Genomic DNA, 12,957 nt, shown 5'->3' with positions numbered 1-12,957 from the left:
AATATTTGCTTTCATAAGCAATTGCCCCATCTTTCATTCACCAAGACCATCTGTATTTTTATTGTGTTACAGTAACATGTGTTATACATATATATATATATATATATATATATATATATATATATGTGTGTGTGTGTGTGTGTGTGTGTGTGTGTGTGTGGTGTCTGTTTTAAAGTTGTTGCTAACATCCCCTCCCTGAGTCAATTCTCTGCTGGTGTTCCTGTCATTGCCATGTTTGCATGTACTTGGTAAGTCTGCATGCATTGTCATGTATATTGTATGTTGGAAAATAAGTTGGAGTCTCTGGCTTCTGCAAGCAACCCTGCAGAGCATTCATTTTCGTTTCATTGTGTGTTGTCTTCATTATGTGTGCTGTTAGGCATACTGTGCAGTTGTTCCAGCCTTATTTATTAAAGCATCCATTCAGCTTGTAGATTTGAAACAGCATATTTATCAGAGTCACACAGTGAAAATGTTCAGTTTTTCTGTAAAGATTCACTTTGTAAGCCCGTGTGATGAGCTTTGTTCAGATATAGGCAACCTAGCGAGAAGAAAACAGAAAACAGTTTTAAAACTACCATTCTTATGGAATTTGCAGTCTGGGTCAACCCGTCAATCTGTTTTGAGCTAAACTCTGAAAAGTCATCACTGCCTCTCCCTTCCCCCATTCTTATCACCCCCAACCCCCTCTATTAAAACAGGAAGAAAAAAGAAGCTACGTGAATGCACACATCTTTATCACCTGCCCCCCCAATTTATGTTTCCAAATTTTCATGGTCTTCCTATCATATTATGTGTCTCCTGAGAACAAATACTAGTTTTAAAATAGTATCACACAGAAAGCCTCATGTCTTGCATACATTGTTAAAAACAAAGACAACTGATCATATAAAATAAAAATATGTTTACATAGGCGAATCTATAATTTTCCTACTATGAAATTGTTTGATCATGAAAACCAATTCTTTGTATAATTTGTTGTGAGCGTTATGCTCAAGTTGCCGATACCCAAAGACCACTGGCGAACAAATTGTGATGTAAAACACACAAGGGTCTTTATTATCAGCTGGAAAGCAAGGTCTCTCAGACTCTCAAATTTGCACCAGGTCAGAATGAGAGCCCCGAGTCTAGGGATGCAGGGTTTTTATTGTAGTTACAGCAAACTTGGGGAATTTCCATATCGGTTAGTAAGTTAATGTTTTAAGAACTGCATTTCTGGTGTAATCTGCAGGAACTAAACATGTCGACAGAACCACCTGACAAATAGTCAGATTATCTATTCTCTTCTGGATGTCTTAGGTTATCTCTATACACCTTGGTCCTGCTATTGTAGTCTGGCTGTTGCTAATGGTGGGAGTGGGGGTATTATAGGATGTTTGCGCAAGTGTGATTTTCTTCCTGGCATTGGCGTTTAGCCCCAGGGCTTGCACAAAATGGAGTTTCTTCAAAAACAGGGTTGGTTGGGATGTAGAGTGAGTAGAAGTTTCTGGAAAGAGTGATACCTATGGTGAATGTTCTGCAGGCTCACTGGAAGTTGATGATTGTGGGGAGGTAGAATGTCGCAGGACCAGAGCCCAAATTAGGTCATATTCTGTACTAGTTACTTTTCTCTTGCTTTGATAGAATAGCATGACCAAAAGCAACTGAAAGAGAGAGGGTTTAGTTAGGTGGACCATCAAGGAGCCTGGAGTCCAGGAAGACAGGAAGGACATGGCGGGCAGCGGGAGCAGGAAGCATGCTAATCCCATTTCTTTCATCCATGTAGAGCAGTAGTTTTCTACTTTCCTAATGCTGTGACCCTTTAATACAGTTCCTCACATTGTTGTGACCCTCAACCACAAAATGATTTGTTGCTACTTCATTATTGTAATGTTGCCACTGTTACAAGTTATGTAATATCAACACCTGATGTGCAGGATATCTGATACGCAATCCCCATGAGAGGGTTGTCTGAACCCTAAAGGGGTTGAGACTTATGGCTTGAGAACTGCTAACATAAAGGAAGCAGAGAGAGTGACAGGGAAGTCAGGTGAAGCTATAAACCGCCAAAGTCTGCCTTCAATGACATATTTCCTCCAGCACACATGTGCCTTCCAAAGACTTAGTGTCCCTAAACAGCACTACCAACTGGGAACAAAGTGTTTAAATACCCAGGCCTGTGGGGGGACATTTCTCACTCAAGTTGCACAGTTTACATTTTGTCCCCTGAGTAGCCATTTTATCATCCATGTCTGCTTCAGATTCAGGATCTTTCTGATTATTAGGTAAAACTTTTGAGATGTATTTCCTTAGAAGACCCTTTTATCAATGAAGTGGTCAACTTCAAAACTAGAAATGCTTTTAGATAGCATATAAAATCTAAGGTATTTTCCACTTTGCTGCCTGGCGTCTCCACTGAAATATTTGTAAATGTATTGATTCACAACTGTCTTTTTCTTTCCCCTGTGATTAAAAACTTGGGTAATCACCTCCATACTGGAGCATGTCCTTAAGGCAGCCTGAATCTGTGTTTCTAGGCTGTAGTCACTCAGCATGAGCTCTTACTTCTTTCTTTGGAGCAAGAACCGTTTTCATCCTCAACAATATGTAAAGATTCATATAGATTCATTGTTGCCTGCACACATTATCTTCACCTGTCTGTTTTTTCTTCTACCACTTTCTTCATGGAGTTTTCTATCACATAGAAGTTTTAATTTTAAAAATTAAATTCTTCAGCCTTAGATTATTCTTTCTGACAACATTGGAGCTTAGATATTAGGAAACTATTCTGCTGTACAGGTTGTGAAAAGAAGCACAAGAACTTAAACTTGAAGCCCCAACCTTTTACCTATGTTAGTGAACCTTACAAAATTAGGGCAGCCATCTGAGTCCAGGAAGAGGTGGGTCCATCAGTGTGACAAGTCGGTTGGGTTTGATGGTGCCAGTTGTGCATGCAGGGGTGGGTGGACCAGGGTTTGGTCCTCAGGAATGGAAGGCAAAAGTTTTGCATTTGGGTGAGGATTGAGATCAACTTCAAAGGTTCCCAAGACCAAGAAGTGCTATGCTCCCAGGAGAACTGTGAACTGGTGAAAAAAAATCCATGTGACATATATAATCTCAGTTATAGGTCAAGGGGAACATTCTATTTGGTAATTAGTAGCCTTCCTACAATTCTTTTCTTTGAAGAATTAAGAGCAGTGAAAGTCAATTTGAATGAAACCTAGACCTGAGAATGTAAATAAGAAATAGCATCATACAGAATTTGCTGGTTATATTTAGGAATATATATGCCTATACATATACGCATGTAACAACAACTAATAAAAAAAGAGAGGGGGGGCTTGAATTTGAAAAAGAGCAAAGAGAGGCACCGGGAGAGAGGAGAGGGAAGGAAGGGAAGTGACCCTATCTTAATCTAAAAAAATAGAAAAGTACTTACAAAACAAAAAGGCATTAAAATGAGGAGAGAGCTGAAATAGTCAAGAAATAGTCAAGCAAATTTGGAAAAGTCATTTATGAGACTTCCAAAGAACATAAGTATGTTAAAATTTGCAAATTTAATGTAATGGGTTATTTAAATGAGAGGTGTTATGCAGCCTGAATAGATGAATGAATTACAAGACAGGAGGGAATCAGGCCCAATATACACAAAGGAGAGGAACTTGATGTGCCTGGGTGGGTTGATATGGGAGGGGAGCTCTACCTTCTTAGAAGAGAAGGCGAGCGGGGATGGGAGGAGTTGATATGTGTGTGTGTGTGTGGGGGGGTGGGGGACCGGGAGGAGAAGGAGCTGCGGTTGGGATGTAAAGTGAATCAATCAATAAATGAATAGGGAAAATAAAAAAACATAAGTCATAAACCAAAACAACCTGAAACTGAAGGGCACAATGACAGTGATTCGCAGATTCGGAAATTCTGGTGAATCCCAAGTAGAATAAACAAAAAGAAACCAACGTCTCACAGGTAGATGCAGAGCAGCCATGACACAGTGGTGTAGCTTGAGCAAGAGGACACATTACACATGACAGTAGAGGCTACACTACCTATCTCACAGCGCAGTAGGGGCCAGAAGAGGAGGGAAGATACTGCCATCCTCTAAATTCACAGCTAGAAAACTAGAAAAAATGGAAATATTTCCAAAGGAATCAAATTGTGGTTATTTTATTTTATTTTATTTTATTTTATTTATTTTTTACCACAGGGTCCGATTAAAGAAACTAACAACAACCAGTTTAAACCAAGGGCTTAAAAATGACTAAGCCATTGAGACAACAATGTCCAGTGAGCCAGGAGATAGAGCATCCCAGGGATTCTGTGTCCTTGTTAAGAGGGGAAAGGTATTGGAAACATTTTAAACTGTGCTCAAAACATCAGGAGTCTCTATAAAGAAATAGAGGTCAAAGATAGCAACTTGCAAAACAAATGGGAAAAATGAAAAAACAACACCCATTTAAAAAATTCAGAACTCAGCAAGGAAGGAAAAGAAAAAGTAAAAGTAAGCCGGGGGAACAAAGGAAAATTAAAGGATGTAAATGAAATAGAAAAGGAAGAAGGAGGGGGAGGAGAAGGAGAAGGAGAAGGAGAAGGAGAAGGAGAAGGAGAAGGAGAAGGAGAAGGAGAAGGAGAAGGAGAAGAAGAAGAAGAAAAAGACAGACAGACAGAAAAAAGAAAAGAAAGAAAGAAAGAGAGAAAAGAAACTGCATTTGCCAACAGGTTAAAGAAGTGGAAGTGGATGGAGTTGTCCAGGGAGGAGACTGGCAAGCAGAGAGAATTTGAAAAGCAGACATCCATACTTTTTGCCTTTTCCAAGAGTCAAACCTGTATTGTAAGGAAGAAAAGTGAAAACATGAACTGAGATGCAAACCCAAGGAGAACAGGCACAGCCTCAGTTTTACTAAAACAGCAAATGAGGGAAGGCTCTTGCCTGCCATCTGCTTCTTGGGCACCACGTGGGACACGTGACTATCAGGAGTTGGGCATTTTCTGGCACAAAAGGCATGTTTAGTGGTTGGTAACACCCTTTTAAATGTTACCACTGGGCACTTCCATGTCCTGTCTAGTCAAGATGGGGGCCTCTTTTGAGCAAAAGTCCCTACTGTATTAGAGATGAAGTTACAACCCGAAGACTTATAAAGCCCAACCAACTCCGTTTTTGAAGAAACTCCATTTTCTGTGAGATCAGGGGCTAAACTCCAATTTCAGTAAGAAAATCACAGTTCTCCTGGGCAAGCATCTATGACAATCCACTCCCCCTTAGCAATAGCCAGTCAGGCTACAATAGCAGGGTCAAGGTACATATAGATAATTTAAGATACCCTGTAGAGAATAGATAACCTAGCCATCCTGTTCATCAGGTGGTTTTGTTCTTGTGTTCAGTGCATGCAGAAATGTAGTTTTAAAAAATGAAGCAAAGATTTATGAACTGATTCCATTTTATCTCTGTTTTCTCTTGGAAATGAAATTGTAGAGCAGTTTTACGTGGTGTATTGTTTAGATGTTTTAGAGATGAGATAGGAATGGTGACACAGCTAGCTCAGGGTCACAAACATTCTGGTTATAAGTAAGCATGTTACACTTGTTTTGAACATCTTCATTAAAGTATCTTTAGAAACACAAGGATTATCTTTGCAGGCAATTCAGAGCTTGATTCAACTTAAGTGTCTCGATCCTCAGCCTTAGGGGGAAGGGTTTCTCACCATCCCTGTATCCCCTTAATCCTTTCCTGGTTTTCTAGCCTGCAGTTCTTCCCCATAACCTTGTGAGGAGCCTTCTGTGTGATTTCCCAACCCACTGTCTCTTTGTCCACACTAACCCTCCATATTATACTTTCTAAATTGTTCTTTGAACTGTAATTTTACAGGAGAACCACTTCACCTGCCATTTTCACAGTCCCCATTGCTATTTTAACATGGTTCAAATAAGGTTTGATGTATCCACATATGAAAAGAAATAGTTTTATGTAGGAAATCTTCATTAGTGAACTTTGTTAGTTGTGTCAAGGTATTCTTCTAGCATCTCTTGGAGACTTTAACTAGACTCTTGAGTTAAGGGTTGCTTTCCCTATCATGTCCTCTTCACGTTGCCTATCTATCTTTCTATCCTGCCTCAGAGAATTTTTCCTGCACTCTGAAACCCTGCCATTGCTCTGAATCGCTGCTGGGTTTGTTCAAAGTTTAGTTGAGTTGAGAAGAATGTAAAGGCTGTCTGTAGTCAGAGCTAAACAATAATATCCATGATATAAGATCTCATATAAGTGCCTTTCAGAAGAGGCATGGCAGGGCATGATTAGGGAGTAGATGGATGAAAAGAGATTGAGATAAATGAAGGTTTTAATACTGACATTTTATATTGGCCTGAGATATATTACTTACTTAATTTTGTCAATCAAAATAACAATGTGGGAATGAGAGAAAGTGTGTGTGAGGGAGAGAGAGAGAGATTCTTCAAAGACATTAAAAACATTACAATGTAAGCTATGTATGAAACTAAGGAGGCTGAGAAAAGGGGAAACAACATCAAAGGGGGGAGAGGTCCTTGGTGCTGTGAAGGCTAGATGCCCCAGTGTAGGGGAATGACAGGGTGTGGTGGCCGGAGTGGGTGGGTAGGTGGTGAGCACCATCATAGAAGCAGGGGGAGGAAGATGGGATAGGGGATTTTCCGAGGGGAAACCAGGAAAGGAGATATCATTTGAAATGTAAATAAATAAAATATCGAATAAAAATAAAATGTGCCCAGAAAGAGAGAGAGAGAAAGGGATTAAAGTTGTGCTGAACCAAGTCGAGAGAGAGAGAGAGAGAGAGAGAGAGAGAGAGAGAGAGATCAATTTGTTTTGAAATAAGAGAAGGCTGGTGACAAAGTCTTCTAGCAGGAGTTCATCATCCGTTCATTAATAGAACATTAACAGTGTGTCAGATAAGTATTTTTGTACATCTGGATAGCTATCCCATTTCTCAAGAAAACTCTGGTTTGGAAACTGATAAGTTATTTCGCCACCAGTGAAATGTGCCTATTCAAGCTAGATTAGATTATAGTAAGGACAGTTTATTGGGAAGCTGCTCTCAGGTGCCCAGGGGAGGAGGCCAGGGAAGTCATCTCGGGAAGGGAAAGAGAGGAGAGGGGGAAGAGAAAGAGAGAAAGCATGTATGGAGAGAGAGACAGACAGAGAGACAGAGACACAGATAGTGACACAGAGAGAAACACACACACACACACACACACACACACACACACACACACACACACACAGAGAGAGAGAGAGAGAGAGAGAGAGAGAGAGAGAGGATTAGATTATAGTAAGGACAGTTTGGGTTATATAGGAAGAACCACTGGAGAAAGGGCTGGAAAGTTCACAGTTGAGGGTAGGGTATGTCAGGTAGGGACTGAGGGATGCTAGGAGAACCTGGAGGCCATCTTTGCTTTGGTGAGTAAGATAGGCACCTCAGTCCCTTGGCCCAGGGTTCAAAACCAAACAAAGTTCTTATGAAAATTATTATTTGGGTGTCTGCTTGTAAAAGTCCTCCAGAAAGGGTTTGTAATAGTTCCTACAAGCATGGGTGCTCAAAGGCACACTTCCTTAATGGTCTCGAGCTCTACACATGTGCACGCATTTGTAGTCTGGCATGTATGACTCCATTTTACCTCAGACAATTTTCACAATTATCTCTGATGTGGGGACAGAGCAAGAAAGAAGAGAAAGAAAGAGAAAAGGGGAACCTAGAGCCCCATCTTCCACTTGGATGGTTTTAAGGACGCTTTGTTATCTGTTCAGGATCTTCTGGGCTCTGGTAAATGCTTTTCCTTAAGCATTAACGCAGTATATCTACTTTACAAACAAAGTCTCCTGGAACTGCTGCACCTACTGGCTCAGATCCTCCTGTTCCCTGTCACACAACAACACAGTCACTTTATTTTATAATCAAGGGCAACTGAGGAAATAGAAATACATTGTGGTGTAACTGTAAAACCCAACCAATCCCGTTTTTGAAGAAACTCCATTTTATGTGAGATCAGTGTCTAAACTCCAATTCCAGGAAGAAAATCCCACCTGAGCAAACATCCTCCACCTCTCCTGCCCCCTTTAGCAACAGCCAGGCTACATTAGCAGGACCAAGGTACATAGAGATAACCTAAGACATCCTGCAGTGAATAAATAACCTGACCATCCTGTTTGTCGTGTGGTTCTGCCCTTGTGTTTGGTTCCTGCAGATTACTCCAAAAATGCAGTTTTTAAAATATTAACTTGCTGACCCATATGGAAATTCCCCAAGTTTGCAATAACCACAATAAAAACTCTAAACTCTTGGACTCGGGGGTTCTCACTCACTCTGACCTGTTTCAAAGTTGAGAGCCCTAGAGACCTTGTTTCGAGCTCAAATTAAAGACCCTTATGTGGTTTACATCATAATTGGCTCCTTGATGGTCTTTGGGGTACCTGCAATTTGGGCATAGCATATCATGCCTGGCAGAAATGAAGATATTCTAAAAAAAGACACTGAAGTCTCTCAATCTGACTATCATACTATTGAAACAATTGGCTCCAAAGAAGTAGAAATTTTCCCCAGGAATCTCTTGCTGGCAAAAAGAAAAAGCACCAGCCAGAGGCTGAACTTGTCTCCCAGAAAGAGATTTCACACAGCTCTAACAACTTGTCAGATCACCTCACAGGCTGAGACGAGATGCGGGATGCTCACACAATGGATAAGGATGTCTGAGGTGAGAGGAGAGTTGGAGGAATTCATTGGATTTCCTTATTCCTCTTCCCAATGTAGCCTTATCAAATCAATCTTTATTTTGTTCTTTCCACTTTTAATTTGGCTCTTTTCACTGGCTTATTGAGGACTGGTGGTTGGACCAGTCCTGTCGACAACAGGAAGTGGAGCATGACTGGAACCAAGGAATTTGATTTTTATGCAAGGACTAGGTCTCACCATAACAATTTCCCCTGATTCCTGGGTTTCCCAGAAAGAGTCAGTGTTTCCACTTTACGTCTTTAATCTGTAGTGATCTGCATTATCCTCAGCTGTTTGCAACAGCTGCTTTTATTTCTATTAACGATTATATGACCAGTATGTAGGAAACAGCTGTGTGTTCCTCCTGCCAGAGTCTCTTCTGGCTTTGTGGGCCTGTAGTATGTTTTCATGCATAAAGAATAGTGAGTCCAACAATGCGTTCCTTCAGCATGCCCCAGGAATCAAATGCTAATTATAAATTGATGCCATTCATGTTATGTTAATATTTATGGATACAAAAATACTTGTTTACGATTTAGAGAACTGTGTGTGGCGAGTCCTTTGCCTCCATTTTATGGAAAGCTATTCTTTACTAGATGAAATTTTGTTTTTTTTTTGTTGTGTGAGTTTGATTCTGCTCAAAACTTGATGCCTTTCGAGTTTAAAAGTTGACAGTAAATTACTACTGAATTCTTAAAATTCTCGAATGCCAACTTCTCTCTGAAGTCCTCCTCAACAAGTTTATTTTATGAAAGAAATAACCTATAAAAGATAATAGTATGCTTGGTTATTTATGTATAATACATTTCTCTCAACCTTTTCAAGTGTTGTCCCTAAGTCAGAAGCCATCAGAGAGATGCTTGGGACCCATGAAGCCAAATTCTTGGTTTTGTTACTAGCTGACTACAGCGGCTGCAGTCTGTCTTTTGAGTCTGTGGAGGATATGGACAGGGAAATAATACTGCTTGTTATTGAACTTGAAGTCCAACCTTGATGTATTCTTTTGTTGAGTTGGATGATTTGAGTCATACCAAGACTTATGCTTCTCGGGGGAAGTACTTCCACAACTGGAGGCAACTTAGAGTCACAGTTGCTTCATGACTCCTTGAAATCTTTCTCTTCTGATGGGATAAAGAAGCAAAGGAGAAGAATCTTAAAGAAAGCATTTGCACCCTGAACCAAGAGCCTCTAGCCTATAATAAGGCCTTTCTGCCGTTGATGCCTTGTTTATGTTTCTCTTATAGTTCAACTATAAAAAAGACGTTTTAAACATTTCTTTTTCTTTTTTAAGGATTTATTTATTTATTATATCTAAGTACATTGTAGCTGTCTTCAGACACACCAGAAGAAGGTGTCAGATCTCATTATGGATGGTTGTGAGCCACCATGTGGTTGCTGGGATTTGAACTAAGGGCCTTCGAAAGAGTAGTCAGTGCTTTTAACCACTGAGCCATCTCCACAGCCCCTTCTTTTTTCTCTTTTCTTTTTCCCTTTCCTTTTCCCTTTCCCTTTCTTTTTCCCTTTCCCTTTGCCTTTCCCTTTTTCCCTTTCCCTTTCCTTTTCCCTTTCCCTTTCCTTCTTCCCTTCCCTTCTCCCTTCTTTGCTCCCTTCCCTTCTCCCTTCCCTTCCCTTCTCCCTTCCCCTCCCTTCTCCCTTCCCTTCCCTTCTCCCTTCCCCTCCCTTCTCCCTTCCTTTCCCTTCTCCCTTTCCTTTCCCTTCTCCCTTTCCTTTCCCTTCTCCCTTTCCTTTCCTCCCTTCCTTCCCCCCTCTCTTTCTCCTCTCCCTCATCCTCCCCTCCTCCTTCTCTCTCTTTCCTTTCCCCCCACTCTGTGTTGTATGCCACAGCCCTCATAAGGAGGTTGAGAAGACTCGTGGGAGTCAGTTCTCATCTCACACCATGTGAGTACTGGGAGTTGAAATCACATCATCAAACTCAGTAGTAAACAGTGCCTCTATGTGCTGAGGCTTCTTGCCAGCCATCTCAAGTTCCAATTATTTTATTATTATTATTATTATTTTACATCAAAAGCATCAAAACAACCAAAATACTAAACGTTTCTTAAATTTTTAAAAATTTGACATAAATCATATATATTTAACAATGTCAACATATTATTTTGAAATATATGTGTATATATGTATATTGGAGAATTACTAAATCTAGCTAATTAACACATACACTAACTCATATTGACAAATAGTTTTTTGGCAGAAGGAGAGTCAGAATACTTTCATTATCTTAACATTTTTTTAACAGTATAGTAAATACATTACCAATTCTATTTATCATGTTTTAACCTCGGTGTGCTCTAGAAATATTTCTTTTCAGTCTTGTCTATTTGGGGTTTTGCATGATTCTTGTATCTTTATTGAGATGTCTTTCCTTAGTTTGGGGAACTTTTCTTCTTTGATCTTTTTGATGATGTGCTTGATTCCAGTGACTTGGGGTTTCTCTCCTTTTCCTATGCATACAACTTAAAGGTCTCATCTTTTCATTTCAGTATGTTCCTTTCCTCTGTTTATAATTTTTCCATAGTCCTTATTTGGTCTAAATACCACGTTTTGATCTTAGCCATTCTGACTGGTGTGAGGTGGAATCTCAGGGTTGTTTTGATTTGCATTTCCCTGATGATTAAGGATGTTGAACATTTTTTCAGATGCTTCTCTGCCATTCGGTATTCCTCAGGTGAGAATTCTTTGTTCAGCTTTGAGACAAGATATAAGATACAATTTGCTAAACGCATGAAACTCAAGAAGAACGAAGACCAAAGTGTGGACACTTTGCCCCTTCCTAGAAATGGGAACAAAACACCCATGGAAGGAGTTACAGTGACAAAATTTGGAACTGTGATGAAAGGATGGACCATCTAGTGATTGCCATATCCAGGGATCCATCCCATAATCAGCTTCCAAACGCTGACACCATTGCATACACTAGCAAGATTTTGCTGAAAGGGCCCAGATATAGCTGTCTCTTGTGAGACTATGCAGGGGCCTAGCAAACACATAAGTGGATGCTCACAGTCAGCTATTGAATGCATCACAGGGTCCCCAATGGAGGAGCTAGAGAAAATACCCAAGGAGCTAAAGGGATCTACAACCCTGTAGGTGCAACAACATTATGAACTAACCAGTACCCCGGAGCTCTTGACTAGCTGCATATGTATCAAAAGATGGCCTAATCGGCCATCACTGGAAAGAGAGGCCCATTGGACTTGCAGTACAGGGGAACGCCAGGGCCCAAAAGTGGGAGTGGGTGGGTAGGAGAGTGGGGGGGAGGGTATGGGGGACTTTTGGGATAGCTTTGGGACATATAAATGAGGAAAATACCTAATAAAAAGAATTATATGAAATAATAGGAATAATGAAAACGGCTGCTGGAAAAATCACTTCCTCGAGAGCAAGCCTGTGGAAAATGACCTCAAAGAGAAACTGAGGGGGTAGAATTGAAGACAAAACTAGTTCTAGTTCAAGTTTCACAAACTGGTTATCTTAAATAGTAAGAGACCAGAGACAAAGTGATCCATCAAGGAGCAGTCAAAACACAATGCACTATGATATGTAAACAGTAGAAAAGGACAAATAGTGAACAGTGCTTAGAAGTTAAAACAGCTTGTTCCAAACATACCTATCAGCATCCACTGTTTTACATAGATGCTGATCGTGTCGGGTTTTCAAATGGCCAGACAGAATCTAGAAGTATGAGATCGACTTGAGAGACCCGGTAAGAACTTGTTGGGTAAGGGTGTTGGGGGAGGGGGTGCTTAGTCAGTTGGTTACTGTCACAGATGGGACCCTGCAGAGTACAAGGAGAAGCGCACTGGTGTTTCCCCTTCCCCACAAGATTTCTCAAGAAATTTAGAAATACATATATAAATATGTGATTCAAATTGTGCAATGTACATCATGGACCGGCTTGCTCTATAAGCAACTTAGTAATTCATTGTGTGAGATGCCTTGCAGTTTTAAAAATGTTGGGCTTGATACAAACACTGATGTAAATAGTGATTAATGGGGTGTAAAATTAGCCCCAGATCGTTTAGTGCTTGTCTGGGAACATTGTGCATCTCCACAATCATAAATAGTGATGTTCTTGTTACTCGAATGAAGGCTGCTTGTAAAACAGATGAAGCATCAGAACTGTTTAGTTCCTGTTTACCTGCTTAGTCTGACAGGAAATTCTGCCATCATTCAACAATGTGGGCTTGCCACATTGCTCTAGGAAAGTTGAATAGAGCCACTTGTTTCA

This window comes from Mus musculus, chromosome 9 (assembly GCF_000001635.26).
Source record: "Mus musculus strain C57BL/6J chromosome 9, GRCm38.p6 C57BL/6J".
NCBI classification, from domain to species: domain Eukaryota; kingdom Metazoa; phylum Chordata; class Mammalia; order Rodentia; family Muridae; genus Mus; species Mus musculus.
This window is presented reverse-complemented; position numbering follows the sequence as displayed.